Source organism: Eleutherodactylus coqui, chromosome 6 (genome assembly GCF_035609145.1).
Source record: "Eleutherodactylus coqui strain aEleCoq1 chromosome 6, aEleCoq1.hap1, whole genome shotgun sequence".
NCBI lineage: Eukaryota > Metazoa > Chordata > Amphibia > Anura > Eleutherodactylidae > Eleutherodactylus > Eleutherodactylus coqui.
The window spans coordinates 229,806,902-229,822,151 of NC_089842.1; the positions used below are offsets into that span (position 1 = coordinate 229,806,902).

Consider the following 15,250-nt stretch of genomic DNA (forward strand, 5'->3'; position numbering starts at 1 on the left):
TCACTACACTGATGCCTCCCCCCTGTGCGAGTCACTACACTTATGCCTTCATCCTGTGCCAATCACTGCACTGATGCCTTCATCCTGTGCTAGTCATTACACTGATGCCCCCAACCTGTGCCAGCCACTGTACCAAGGCCTCCACCCTGTGCCAGTCACTACAAAGATGCCTCCATCTTGTGCCAGTCACTACACTGGCTGCCCGTCCTCCACAGAATACATTTTAATTAATTATTCTCATCCATAAAGCTCTCCACAGTGCTGCTCCGGCCTATATCTCTCCCCTCATCTCTGTCTACCTGCCTACAGGTGCTCTGCCCTCTGCGAATGACCTTACACTAACATGCTCCATAATATAAACCTCCCCTCCCATCTGCAAGACTTCTCCCAAGCTGCACCAGTTCTCTGGAATGCTCTACCCCATACAACCAGGTTAATCACCAATATCCATGGTTTTAAGTGTGGCCTAAAAACATCTCTTTAGGGGGGACAGATCACATCCTGAATCTCACCCTATTGCCTATATTTGGCGGCTCCATTTGTGGACCTTTAGCTTTCTGTTCTCCGGGTTTTATGGGACACATGACCGAATTCGTGCATTTATAAGGTTAAAATCTTAAGGTGTGGCGAAAGGGAGGTGCAGTACACCACATAGCCACCGGAGGGAGACAACGCAGCAGCTGTGTCTTCAGCCTGTGCAAAGAACTACATTTCCCATCATGCACCCCTGATCCCAGCTTATTGGCTGCAGCAGCTGGGCCTGTGATGGGTAGAGAGCAGCAGGGCTGTGCTGGCAGCCTGGAGCTTGATTGGTTGTTGCTGTGGAAACAATGGGCGCTTGATTGAAAGAGTGGGTGGGCTCCAGCATCATGGGGCACACCTACTATTATGTTTGCAAGTTGCAGGCTGGCAGGGAGTTCAGGCAGGAATAGAAAGGAGGAGAGAAGGGGGGGAATAAGACACAGGAGCTTGGCGAGCGGAGTGCAAGCTTCTCTGCCCTGCCTGATCCCTGCCGCAGGTGCAGCCACCCGGGTACATGCACCATCCATTGTCCCTGGAGAGATTTGCAAAAATCAGCAGATTCAGCCTTTATTGGGGGGCATCTCCAACATGTGCAGCGTTATCCCATGAGGCGGGAGGTCCCTGCCAGCCTCCTACCTCCATCATAGCATTGGCGCTGCAGCAGAAGGGTCCCTCGCACGCTGGCAACAGGTAGAGGGTGGATTCGGATTCCAGGAGGAGGCACAAGGGTGGTCCAGCTTCATGCCCACAATGGTGTGCTAGGTGGTCCGGGCCGCCAGGACCTACACACCACCCGCTCTTATCCATGCTTGTATTCCAGGACGTCCATGGGCCCTGCTCCGCCAGGTAAGCCTGCCATACCTCCTGCATTGTGGGCAGCCCTGCTATAGCCCACCGCCGTGCCGGGCACTCGGGGGCTGCGCTCGTCACCGTCAGACGGCGCCAAGTGGGGGACTTGTTGATCTTTTCTGTCTCATCCTATTAATTTGATGTTTTTTCCTCCGTCGTCCCCCTCCCTTCTGGCCGTGGTTGTCTTTGTGGCACCTGCTTTGTGTGTGTGGCGTTTCTATCTGCCCGGACGTTCTCGCTACTTACCCGCGTTGAGTGGCCCCCAAACCCGACCGGGCGCCGCCGCTCCTTTGTGTGCCACCAGTCCGAGGTGACATGAGGTGCCGCCATCGCCATCCCCACCTTCAGGTCAGCAACCTGCCCCCCTAACGCTGAATATTCATCAACTCTCCAGGTACGGCGACTTTTATATTCGCCACTTCTACAACTACGTATTCTATAATCTGACGCCCCCCTGCCCGGATCGGGATTGATATTTATCCCCCCATACAAAAGGAGCGCAGTAAGTAAGCGGTAGTCAGAAGAGCTTGCAATCTAATGCCCGGTCAAGGTCACGGAGATGATGGGGTGATAACGGGGTGTTGTCTGGGATTAGGGTCCTTCTTAGGGACAAAGGACCGTTATCCGTATTATCTCTTGCTCTCCGCACAGACAATGGATGTGAGGGCAGCGTCGCCTCGTACGCTGGACGGCCCAATAAAATGCCAATTATTCCCTTTCCGCCCCTGGGACATTGTAGTGCCTCTCCGTAATCCCGGCGGGGGCGCGGGGGGCGAGGTGGGATCACATTGTGCGCTGAAGGCCTTTATTCCCACCGTGGTGCCACAATAAAAGTATCTCAGTCGGGGCTGAAGCCAAATCCCGAGGCCTCACTTTGTCTCCACAGGGATTTTATATCGCCGTGGGGCGACGGCGTGTGGGGTCCGCCCTCCTCGCTAAATCAGCGGCTGCGGAATTTTAAAAAACCCACTTTAGGAAGAAGAAACGGTTTGCGGTCGGACCGGCAGGTTGCTGTCAACGCCTTCTGGTACAAGGGCTGACCCTGCTTACCGTGGTGGGGGTCGTTAAATACCATGTGGCAGCTGAGAGGTTAATCAGGCGAGAACAAGAAGCCGCACGCCTGGTCCCGTGCGCAGCGCACCTGTCCGCACTCACCTGGGCCTCGCTCTCAAGGCAACTTTTTGTGTTCTTATACATAGCTTTATTGAATTGTCACCTGGACACGGAGGCCGCGGCTGCACGCGTCACTGGCGCAACCAAACGGACGCCAAAGAAATACCGGATTTTTTTTTTCAATTTAGTATTTTTTTCTCCGTACATTTCTACCTTTCTTCGTCGGTATTCTCTGCTTGTCGCCTCTTTTAGAAGAAGGTTTCACGTTTTCCTAATAATTTTGATTTTTTTTAAACTTTAAACCTGTATTTTAACTACTTTGTTGCCAATCTTGGCCCCGAAAATGCAGTTTCGGCGAGTTTTTGCATATGTCATGTCCCAACCTCCGTGGTGTGCAGCGCTCAGATGGGACTGCCAGAGAACTTCTGGACATAATGATGCTGTCATGTGGTTGGGACGTATAGCAGAGCTGAATGTGTTGTTTAACTCATTGTGCAGTCCCATGTAACCCCACAGATAACACAGCGATAAATCTCTGGGTAGAGATAATGTAGTAGATGTGACCGGCAGTCCCATGTAAGCCCACAGATAACACAGTGATAGTTATCCGAGGACATATGATGTAGTAGATGTACCCTGCAGTCCTATGTAACCCCACAGATAACACAGTGATAGTTCTCTGAGGACAGATAATGTAGTAGATGTGACCGGCAGTCCTATGTAACCCCACAGATAACACAGTAATAGTTCTCCGAGGACATATAATGTAGTAGACGTACCCTGCAGTCCTATGTAACCCCACAGATAACACAGTGATAGTTCTCTGAGGACAGATAATGTAGTAGATGTGACCGTCAGTCCTATGTAACCCCACAGATAACACAGTAATAGTTCTCCGAGGACATATAATGTAGTAGATGTGCCCTGCAGTCCCATGTAACCCCACAGATAACACAGTGATAGTTCTCTGAGGACATATAATGTAGTAGATGTGCCCTGCAGTCCCATGTAACCCCACAGATAACACAGTGATAGTTCTCTGAGGACAGATAATGTAGTAGATGTGACCGGCAGTCCTATGTAACCCCACAGATAACACAGTAATAGTTCTCCGAGGACATATAATGTAGTAGATGTGCCCTGCAGTCCCATGTAACCCCACAGATAACACAGTGATAGTTCTCTGAGGACATATAATGTAGTAGATGTGCCCTGCAGTCCCATGTAACCCCACAGATAACACAGTGATAGTTCTCTGAGGACATATAATGTATTAGATGTGCCCTGCAGTCCCATGTAACCCCACAGATAACACAGTGATAGTTCTCTGAGGACATATAATGTAGTAGATGTGCCCTGCAGTCCCATGTAACCCCACAGATAACACAGTGATAGTTCTCTGAGGACAGATAATGTAGTAGATGTGACCGGCAGTCCTATGTAACCCCACAGATAACACAGTGATACCTAGTATGACTTCATCATTTTATACATATGATGTAATAAGTTACATCATCAACACTTATAGAACCTTAAAACAGCGTGAGGTACACCGGGTAACAATCCCATATTAGCTGATCTAATGTTCCAAATCTTATTTACATCTTCAGGTATCGCACACAAATGATGTCACACCTTTGATGTCATCATACATAAAACTGACCTATAAGAGCAACCAATAGGATTGAGATCTTTGACCCTTCCCACTGGATTCCTTATTCTTTACACATGGGATATCATGGATGGGCGTGAAGATTCATTTATGATGTCATAGAGATCAGCTCTACGAAACATGACATTTATATGATATGACTATGGAATGTATCATTGATGTTACTGAAGAGATGAGACTTTGAAGGTGTGACTACACAGTGTGAAAGGTCACACTAGATATGATGTCACTGTGGGCAGGGCTATTGTTACATTGGATAGTATGATGTCACTGAATATAGGGCTATGGTTATATCTGATGATATGGTGTCACTGAGGGCTATGGTTACATTCGATAGTGTGATGTCACAGAGGACAGAGACATGGTTATATTGGATGGTATGATGTCACTGAGGGCAGGGCTGTGCTTATATCGGATAGTATGATGTCACTGAGGGCAGGGCTGTACTTATATTGGATGGTATGATGTCACTTAGTGTAGGGCTCTGGTTATATCGGAGGGTGTAATGTTACTGAGGGTAGGGCTATGATTATATTGGATGGTATGATGTCACTGAGGACAGGGCTGTGCTTATATTGGATGGTATGATGTCACTGAGTGTAGGGCTATGATTATATTGGATGGTATGATGTCACTGAGGGCAGGGTTGTGCTTATATTGGATGGTATGATGTCACTGAGTGTAGGGCTATGATTATATCAGATGGTGTGATGTTACTGAGGGTAGGGCTATGATTATATTGGATGGTATGATGTCACTGAGGACAGGGCTGTGCTTATATTGGATGGTATGATGTCACTGAGGACAGGGCTGTGCTTATATTGGATGGTATGATGTCACTGAGGGCAGGGTTGTGCTTATATTGGATGGTATGATGTCACTGAGTGTAGGGCTATGATTATATCAGATGGTGTGATGTCACTGAGGACAGGGCTGTGCTTATATTGGATAGTATGATGTCACTGAGGACAGGGCTGTGCTTATATTGGATAGTATGATGTCACTGATGGCAGGGCTATGGTGACATTGGATGGTATGATAGAAGAAAAAGATCTTTGAGCAGCACACAGGAATACAAAAAGTTCTTCACATCTTACAATGTAACTTTATTATCTCCACATACAAAAACGTTATTTTGACCACTAGATGTGGTCTTTATCAAGTGAACTTGGTCGAAATGTCGTTTTTGTAGGTGGAGATAATAAAGTCACATTGTAAGATGTGAAGAAGAACATTTTGGATTCCTGTGTGCTGCTCAAAGACCTTTTTCTACTACATTATGGTAGATTGGCAAATCTGAATCCTTTAGGTGCGCGTGCATTTTTCCGCTTCCCCAATAGTGCTGCTGACACTATTTTTGTTTTGTGGATTGGATGATATGTCACTGAGGGTATAGTTACATTGTATGGTATAATGTTACTGCGTACAGGGCTATGATTATATCGGATAGTATGATGTCACTGAGTACAGGCCTATGGTTATATCGGATAGTATGATGTCACTGAGTACAGGGCTATGATTATATCGGATAGTATGATGTCACTGCGCACAGGGCTATGATTATATCGGATAGTATGATGTCACTGAGTACAGAGCTATGATTATATCGGATAGTATGATGTCACTGAGTACAGGGCTATGATTATATCGGATAGTATGATGTCACTGAGTACAGGGCTATGACTATATCGGATAGTATGATGTCACTGAGTACAGGGCTATGATTATATCGGATAGTATGATGCCACTGAGTACAGGCCTATGGTTATATCGGATAGTATGATGTCACTGAGTACAGAGCTAGGATTATATTGGATAGTATGATGTCACTGCGTACAGGGCTATGATTATATCGGATAGTATGATGTCACTGAGTACAGAGCTATGATTATATTGGATAGTATGATGTCACTGAGTACAGGCCTATGGTTATATCAGAAAGTATGATGTCACTGAGGATAGGGCTATGCTTGTGTTGGATGGTTATGATGTCACTGAGGGCAGGGATATAGTTACATTGAATAGTGTGATGTCACCCAGGGTAGGGTAATGCTTCTATTGAACAGTATGATATCAAAGAGGGCAGGGATATAGTTACATTGGATATGATGTCAGGCCTATAATTATATTGGATGGTGTGATGTCACTTGAGGGCAGGGCTATGGTTATATCGAATGGTATGATGTCAATGAGGGCAGGGCTATGGTTACATTGTAAGGTATGATGTCACCGAAGGTACAGCTATGCTTGTGTTGGATGGTATGATGTCACTGAGGGCAAGGATATGGTTACATTGGATATGATGTCACTGAGGGCAGGTCTATGGTTATATCAGATGGTATGAGGTCACTGAAGGTAGGGCTATGATTATATCAGATGGTATGATGTCACTGAGGGCAGGACTATAGTTACGTTGGATGGTGTAATGTAATTAAGGGCAGAAGTATGCTTACACTGAATGGAATTATGCTGTGAGATCACTGATTTTAAGACCAAAAAAAATTGATGCCACTGAGGATGTGATGTCATCAATGGTGTGGCTTTGAATATTCCAAAATCATGCAGAACAGTAGGATGTCACCGAGAGCAGGACTAATGGTTTTATAAGGGCCTGGCTACGACTTGTGATAATGATGTCATGACTTGCATCACGATATCTGTATTAGATATACGGAAGTCAAAAATAATCTAGTTGAGGAAAATTTGGAAATATGGCATCATCTTACTATCGTGATGGTGTCCTGTCTGATCTTGGTCTGATCCAGACTCGGACCCCTTCATAGATGTGGCTCTAATCTGTCCCAAAGATACTGGACGTCTTTCAATCCTCCTCAACGTCTGATCAGCTTTTCCTTTGTGCACCGTCCTTCAAGACGCCATGAACTGGCGCCGTTCCCGAGGTTTGCAGCCAGGTGACCTTTATTTAGAGGCTCTTAAAGAGTTCCAGGAGCTTACAGGCCACTGAGGCAGCCATTATTATGTGGATAGAAATAGCTTTCAGTCTATGCGCCCACTGCTAGGGTCACTGAGGCATGAGGCACAATGTGGCTCCTCCAGTGATGGGAGGTATTTCCTTCCATCATCAAGGAAGGGACAACGATTTTGGGTGCCACAAAATGGCGTCAATGCAGGGCATTGAGCAGCTCTGGCCGGGCAGCGACCAGCGCCTTCACTTAGCTGAGGGTTTGTTTTGGTGCTGCCCTCTTGCCTCTCAGGGCATCCTGGACTCCACCCTGGTGTTTGCGTTCTGGACGCTGCCAGCTCACACACGACCCTGGGTTCCTCACCCCGGCATCTGCGCTGCGTACAGTATGTGTACGAATGTAAACGGCAGGGGAAGAAATTCAGAGTCTGGTGATGCCCAGAATGCAAACGCTAGGGTGAAGAGTCCAGAGTCCTGCGGGAGTACAGCAGGCGGCAGCCGGAACTGAACTACTGATAAGTGAATGCACTTACTGCTCTAACTGCTTCCCAGCCAGGGCTTACGCTATGAGGGACATAATTACTACTGGGGCTACTGTGGGGGTCACTATTACTACTGGGGCCACTATGGGAGACACTATTACTATTGGGCCACCATGGGAGTCACTATTACTACTGAGGGCCACTGTAGGGGGCACTATTACTACTGGGGCCACTATGGGAGACACTATTACTATTGGGCCACCATGGGAGTCACTATTACTACTGAGGGCCACTGTAGGGGGCACTATTACTACTGGGGCCACTATGGGAGACACTATTACTATTGGACCACTATGGGAGTCACTATTACTACTAAGGGCCACTGTAGGGGGCACTATTACTACTGGGGCCACTATGGGAGACACTATTACTATTGGGCCACTATGGGAGTCACTATTACTACTGGGGCCACTATGGGAGACACTATTACTATTGGGCCAGTGTGGGGGTCACTAATACCACTGAGGCCCACTGTGGGGGTCACTATTACTACTGAGGGCCACTGTAGGGGGCACTATTACTACTGGGGCCACTATGGGAGACACTATTACTATTGGGCCATCTTGGGAGTCACTATTACTACTGAGGGCCACTGTAGGGGGCACTATTACTACTGGGGCCACTATGGGAGACACTATTACTATTGGGCCACTATGGGAGTCACTATTACTACTAAGGGCCACTGCAGGGGGCACTATTACTACTGGCGCCACTATGGGAGACACTATTACTATTGGGCCACTATGGGAGTCACTATTACTACTGGGGCCACTATGGGAGACACTATTACTATTGGGCCAGTGTGGGGGTCACTAATACCACTGAGGCCCACTGTGGGGGTCACTATTACTACTGGGACTACTGTGGGGGATATTATTACTACTGGGCCAGTATGAGAGTCACTATTACTACTGGAGCCACTGTGGGGGTCACTATTACCCCTGCGACCACTGTGGGGGTCACTATTACCCCTGCGGCCACTGTGGGGGTCACTATTACTGCTGGGCCACTATGGGGATAAGTATTTCTACTGGATCTACTATGTGGATGTGACTATTACCATTGGGGCCACTATAGGGAAAAGTATTACTTTACAACAAAAACTATACATGGCTATAGAATATAAAAATATAATGATGAATTAGAAACGAATACACGAGGTACTAAGATGAAAGGAACTTCAAGCCATAATGATTATACATCGAGGATAAAATACAGGAAATGCTGAGAGATTAGTTTACAATTAGAGATGAGCGAGCGTACTCAGAAAAGCACTACTCGCTCGAGTAATGTGCTTTATCCGAGTATCGCTGTGCTCGTCCCTGAAGATTCGGGTGCCGGCACGGAGCGGGGAGCTGCAGGGGAGAGCGGGGAGGAACGGAGGGGAGATCTTTCTCTCCCTCTCTCCCGCCCGCTCTCCCCTGCTCCCCGCTGCGACTCACCTGTCAGCCACAGCGGCACCCGAATCTTCAGGGACGAGCACAGCGATACTCGGATAAAGCACATTACTCGAGCGAGTAGTGCTTTTCCGAGTACGCTCGCTCATCTCTATTTACAATCAGTCCTCCTAAAAGCTATGGGCTATAAAGACCAAGTATATAGAATAGAGACCAGGATGGCTGCGAGGAAGGGTGATATGGGGAATCTGAAATTCTATGTAATATGAAAATATAAAATACAAAAATACTTAAGTCCAGGGAGAAAATTGCACCCAGAGTGGCCACTAGCTAGGAGGGGAAAAAAAGGTTAGAAAGGAACTCCAAGAGAAACTCGGGCTGACTTAAAAGCATTTTAAAAAATCATGAAAAATACTCCTAGTGTATGATGGTTAAAAGAAAAACCCATTGGATGAATATAAAATGGATAGAAAAAGTCTATTGGGAGTAAAAATATGTAAAAATTCTGGGGACCACTAAAAGGTGGGAAATATTATAAAAGTTAAATTAATAATAAGTAAATCCTATGTAACTAAGGATAAGAGAGTCATAAAAAGATATATAGAAATTAAGGTAATGTTAAGAGCGGGTAAAAAACCATTTACACGTCCTAAAAGAAGTCAAAAAAAGATAAAAGGGATGGATGTTCCAACAAGGGCAGGTAAAAAAACAGAAACAGAAAAAAGCTTCTTGTAAAAAAATTGTATACATATAAAAATTGCAAAAACTACTAATAAAACTAGGGTTAATTTTTTTCCAAAACTTCATGGAGGCCACCAGGACTCAGCATGTTGAGGCAGAAGATCCAGAACATCAGCTTTGATTTAAGGTGTGAGAATTCACCCTGAGGGACCCTCTCCAACAGTGTGACCCGTAAGACAGAGGGGCCCATATTAATGTGTCTCAACAGACTATGTCTCGTTTGTATGTTCGACGGATGTTTATTATCCCTCACCCTCAGGGCGGTAATGGTGCGCCCTACATACCTGAGTCCACAAGGGCATTCAATCATATATATTATATAATGGGATCCGCAATTTAAAAAGTCCCTCAGGGGTAGGGAGATGTTCTCTTCGTCCTTAGCAGTTGTCAGTTTGTTAGCCTGTTTGGTTGTTAACGCTCAGGTGTGACCACTATAGAACTCAATATCCTGGTCCTGGCAGACGACCCTCCCTGGTCCTGGCAGACGACCTTCTTGGGGTTCCAGAAAGCTGAGATAGAAGGAGTTCTTTATTAGGACCCTCGAATTGTAGAGATGCTTTAGCCGAGGAGGCAGTTAAGGATTTCTTGACATTATCTGGTGGTATTGGACTAGTGAATCAATTGTAATCTCCGGTGACTACCTTGTTCCCTCCATGCTACAGGCAGAAACATGGACAGCTCAAACCATTCTACAGTGTGAGGACCCTAACAAACATCTCCACTTATCTCAGCTTCCTAGACATCTGTGTATGTGACACTACGGGAGCAGGATAGTGGGGTTAGCTGCAGTCGCACAAGAACTTTCTAGATGTTGAGCGGAGTTGGACTTTAGGTATGCGTGGAGTAGCCTTTTAGTGATATTTTGTATATGGAATCAACTGAGGCTAAAGGAATGTTTTCACCGTAGGTCCTGTGATATCACCACCCCACAGTCTGATTACTTCTCATATGGGAGATGCTATAGTGATGAACTATTTGTTGCAGGTCTGATTCTTGACATCGCTAGGAAAAAACAGCAGGGGCCTCTGCAGGGGATATGTAGTACTACATGGTGGACATTTAGATAGAAAGATAGAATGGCAATACCAGGTATGATGTCACTGATGACAGGACTACGGTTACATCGGGAAGTATGGATAGTAGAATGTCATTGAGGGCAGGTAAATGCTTACATTGAACGGTGTAATGCCAATGTCGGCAGGTCTTTGGTTATATAGGACGGTACGATGTCACTGAGGTCAAGAATATAGCTATATTGGACAATATGATGTCACTGAGGGCAGGGATATGGTTATGTTGGATAGTATGATGTCACTGCGGCAGGTATATGCTTATATTGGACGGTGTGATGTCACTGAGAGCAGGGCTTGTTTACATTGGACAGTATAATGTCACTGAGGGCAGGGCTATGGTTATATTGAATGGTGTGATGCGGTACCCACTTGTGATTACAGCTGACCTGGATTTAGGGGGAGTGCCGGAAATGTTGGGCACTCCCTATCAGAGTGAGTATCTGGCTTTGCAAGTCACAATTGCTATTATATGGTTTAGACTCCTAAACAATAGTTTATTTTTTCATATATGATGTCACTGAGGGCAGGGATATTATCATATTGGACAATATGATGTCACTGAGGACAGGGCTATGGTTACATTGGTTGGCATGATGTCACCGAGGGCTGAGTTATGGTTTTATTGGATGGTATGATGTCACTGAGGGCAGGGTAATGCTTATATTGCACAGTGTAATGTCACTGAGCGCAGAGCCATGGTTATATTAGACAGTATGATGTCACTGAGGGCAGGGCTGTGGATTTATTGGCTGGTATGATATCATTGAGGGCACGGTAATGCTTATATTGGACAGTGTGATGTCACTAAGGACAGGGCTGTGGTTATAAAATGGATGGTATCACGTCACTGAGGGGAGGGCTATCGTTATATAAGACGGCACGATGTCCCTAAGGGTAGGGCTATAGTTGTATTAGATGGCATGATGTCACTGAGGAAGGCTATGGATATAACGCAGGGTATGATGTCACTGAGGACAATGCTATGGTTATATTGGATGGTATGAAATCATTGAGGGCAAGGCTATTTCTATATTGCATGGTATGATGTCACCTGGGGAAAGGGCTATGGTTATAATGAACAGAATGATGTCACTGTAGGCAGGGCTATGATTATATTGGATGGTATGATGTCACTGAAGGCAGGGCTATGATTATATTGGATGGTATGATGTCACTGTAGGCAGGGCTATGATTATATTGGATGGTATGATGTCACTGAAGGCAGGGCTATGATTATGTTGGATGGTATGATGTCATTGAGGGCAGGGCTAGGGTTATATCGGACCCTATGACATCACTGAGGACAGGGCTATGGTTTTTATGGGATGGTATGTTGTCACCGAGGACGGGACGTTTCTCTCCCCATACAATGGGTTGCTATACCAGGCAGGACATAACTATGGCCTTCAGGTCTACCATCTTAGTACACCTATTAGCTCCTGCCATGTTCTTAAGAATCAAAATAGTTGCGGATTTAAGGCGTCCGATAAGGTCTTCCCTCCTTAGGCTTGCTGTTACTTGCTGTTTTCCCGCCATTGTCCTGTACAGCTTGCACGAAAGGAGACGCAGCTCTGAGGGCTCCAGACATCTGCTTCATATTGACTGAGGCAGCTCCATGCCAGAACCTCGCTGGGGCTGCTTCAATTATCATTGGGATATTAAATGTCCGTCCAACATGGCAAGAAATTCAAAGTGCCCGATTTTTTTTTCCGGACTTCACTCCAAGAAAAATAAACGATTTTCTTCTTTTTTTTTTATTTCGGAGACTTCAGTGTAAAAATAAACATTGTGAGGTGTCCGTCTGAGAAAACCGATCCGGGGATGGAGAACGGGGAGCGGAGAAGGAGAATTCCAGATTAGGGGAAAATAGAAGGAAAAGAATTAAAGTTGTGTCTGTGGCGGCAGGGAGGCCGGAGGTTCCAGGCGGCTCTGTAGCGCATAATGGTTGGCTGGAAAAACAGAGTCAATACTATGAATCAATTCTTCTAGAGAACATTCCTCCGCTGTGCCGGAATACTTCTGGGGGGGTTGAAATTGACAGATTGGGTTCCTCTGGAATATTAGTTTAATCCCTTGGCCTTCGAGCTCCTACTCAAATTTTCGCTTTTTTTTGCAATGTATATAAAAGGAGTAAAACAGTGCGGTCAGACGGTGGTCACCACTGCGGGAAATGTGTGGGCGGGTCTGAGAGTGATCCCTACTACACACCGGATCACCAGGATAAAAAGCAGTGATATCACTGTATATATTCATCACTGGTGAGGGGTCACTATAGTGATCAGTACTATACACCGGATCACCAGGACATAGAGCAGTAATATCACTGTATATACATCACTGGTGAGAGGTCACTATAGTGATCAGTACTACACACCGGATCACCAGGACATAAAGCAGTGATATCACTGTATATACATCACTGGTGAGAGGTCACTATAGTGATCAGTACTACACACCGGATCACCAGGACATAGAGCAGTAATATCACTGTATATATACATCACTGGTGAGAGGTCACTATAGTGATCAGTACTACACACCGGATCACCAGGACATAGAGCAGTTATATCACTGTATATACATGACTGGTGAGAGGTCACTATAGTGATCAGTACTACACACCGGATCACCAGGACATAGAGCAGTGATATCACTGTATATATACATCACTGGTGACGGGTCACTATAGTGATTAGTACTACACACCGGATCACCAGGACATAGAGCAGTGATATCACTGTATATACATCACTGGTGAGAGGTCACTATAGTGATCAGTACTACACACCGGATCACCAGGACATAGAGCCGTGATATCACTGTATATACATCACTGGTGAGAGGTCACTATAGTGATCAGTACTACACACCGGATCACCAGGACATAGAGAAGTGATATCACCATATATACATCACTGGTGAGAGGTCACTATAGTGATCAGTACTACACACTGGATCACCAGGACATAGAGCAGTAATATCACTGTATATACATAACTGGTGAGAGGTCACTATAGGGATCAGTACTACACACCGGATCATCAGGACATAGAGCAGTAATATCACTATATATACACATCACTGGTGAGAGGTCACTATAGTGATCAGTACTACACACCGGATCACCAGGATATAGAGCAGTGATATCACTGTATATACATCACTGGTGAGAGGTCACTATAGTGATCAGTACTACACACCGGATCACCAGGACATAGAGCAGTGATATCACTGTATAGACATCACTGGTGAGAGGTCACTATAGTGATCAGTACTACACACCGGATCACCAGGACATAGAGCAGTAATATCACTGTATATACATCACTGGTGAGAGGTCACTATAGTGATCAGTACTACACACCGGATCACCAGGATATAGAGCAGTGATATCACTGTATATACATATCTGGTGAGAGGTCACTATAGTGATCTGTACTACACACCGGATCACCAGGATATAGAGCAGTAGTATCTATATATATAAAGGCGAAAGCCCTCACTGACTCACTGACTCACTGACTGACTGACTCGCCACTAATTCTCCAACTTCCCGATGTCGTAGAAACATGAAATTTGGCACAAGCATAGATTATGTCCAAAATAGGAAAAGTAAAGGGGTCCCAACTCGATTATTCAATTCTAAGTGCAAAATAATTAGCGTCCAAATTTACGTACATAATCTAATTCTCTCACTTCCCGGTGTCGTAGAAACATGAAATTTGGCACAATCATAGATTATGTCTAAGGATATAGATCAGTGCTATCACTGTATATACATCACTGGTGAGAGATCCCTATAGTGATCAGTACTGCACACCGGATCACCAGGATATAGAGCAGTGATATCACTGTATATACATCACTGGTGAGAAAGCACTATAGTGATCAGTACTACACACCGGATCACCAGGACATAGAGCAGTGATATCACTGTATATATTGTGAGGTACTGAGGGGCGTGATAGTGGATGGTCGCTTAGTCGCCCCTAGGTTCCGTTATTATGCCTAGTGGGGCTGGAGGAAGTCCATTTACTGCTGTTAGAGACATGAAAGTCCAGGAGGGCAATGTAATCTGCAGCAAGTAGTTGCTGGAGATGGGTTCTTTAAAAATCTTTGGGCCTGGATTCTCGGAATGGATGGCAGGTTGGTAGTGGGGCCATTCATTCCACTTCCTCCACTCCAGATTATGTGCAAGGTTAAGCAGCACAGGTGCTGAGGCTGGGCCAGCAAGAGGTATATATAAATAGCAGTGTGCACTGACACAGGGGAAGACTGGATGACTGCTGGACCCAGGCAGCCTGATATACCTGCTGGAGGTAAAAGCCCTGCTGTGTGGTGCACCTGCAGAACGTGACCTGTACAGGCAGGGACTGCCTATTATCCTGATACTGGACTGTTGTTTTCTTGCCTGCAGC

At 45.7% G+C, this 15,250-nt stretch overlaps 1 protein-coding gene across 4 annotated transcripts in view; it reads left to right on the top strand.

Annotated features, from left to right (window-relative positions):
* The first annotated feature begins 917 nt into the window (after positions 1 to 917).
* The window catches only part of IGSF9 (immunoglobulin superfamily member 9), a 114,504-nt gene continuing 100,171 nt past the window's right edge, over positions 918 to 15,250 (top strand). For all 4 annotated transcript variants that reach the window (XM_066609073.1, XM_066609075.1, XM_066609074.1 and 1 more), the window contains exon 1: positions 918 to 1,368. The gene's annotated coding sequence lies outside the window, so the exon portion shown is untranslated. The remainder of the gene's footprint in view (positions 1,369 to 15,250) is intronic.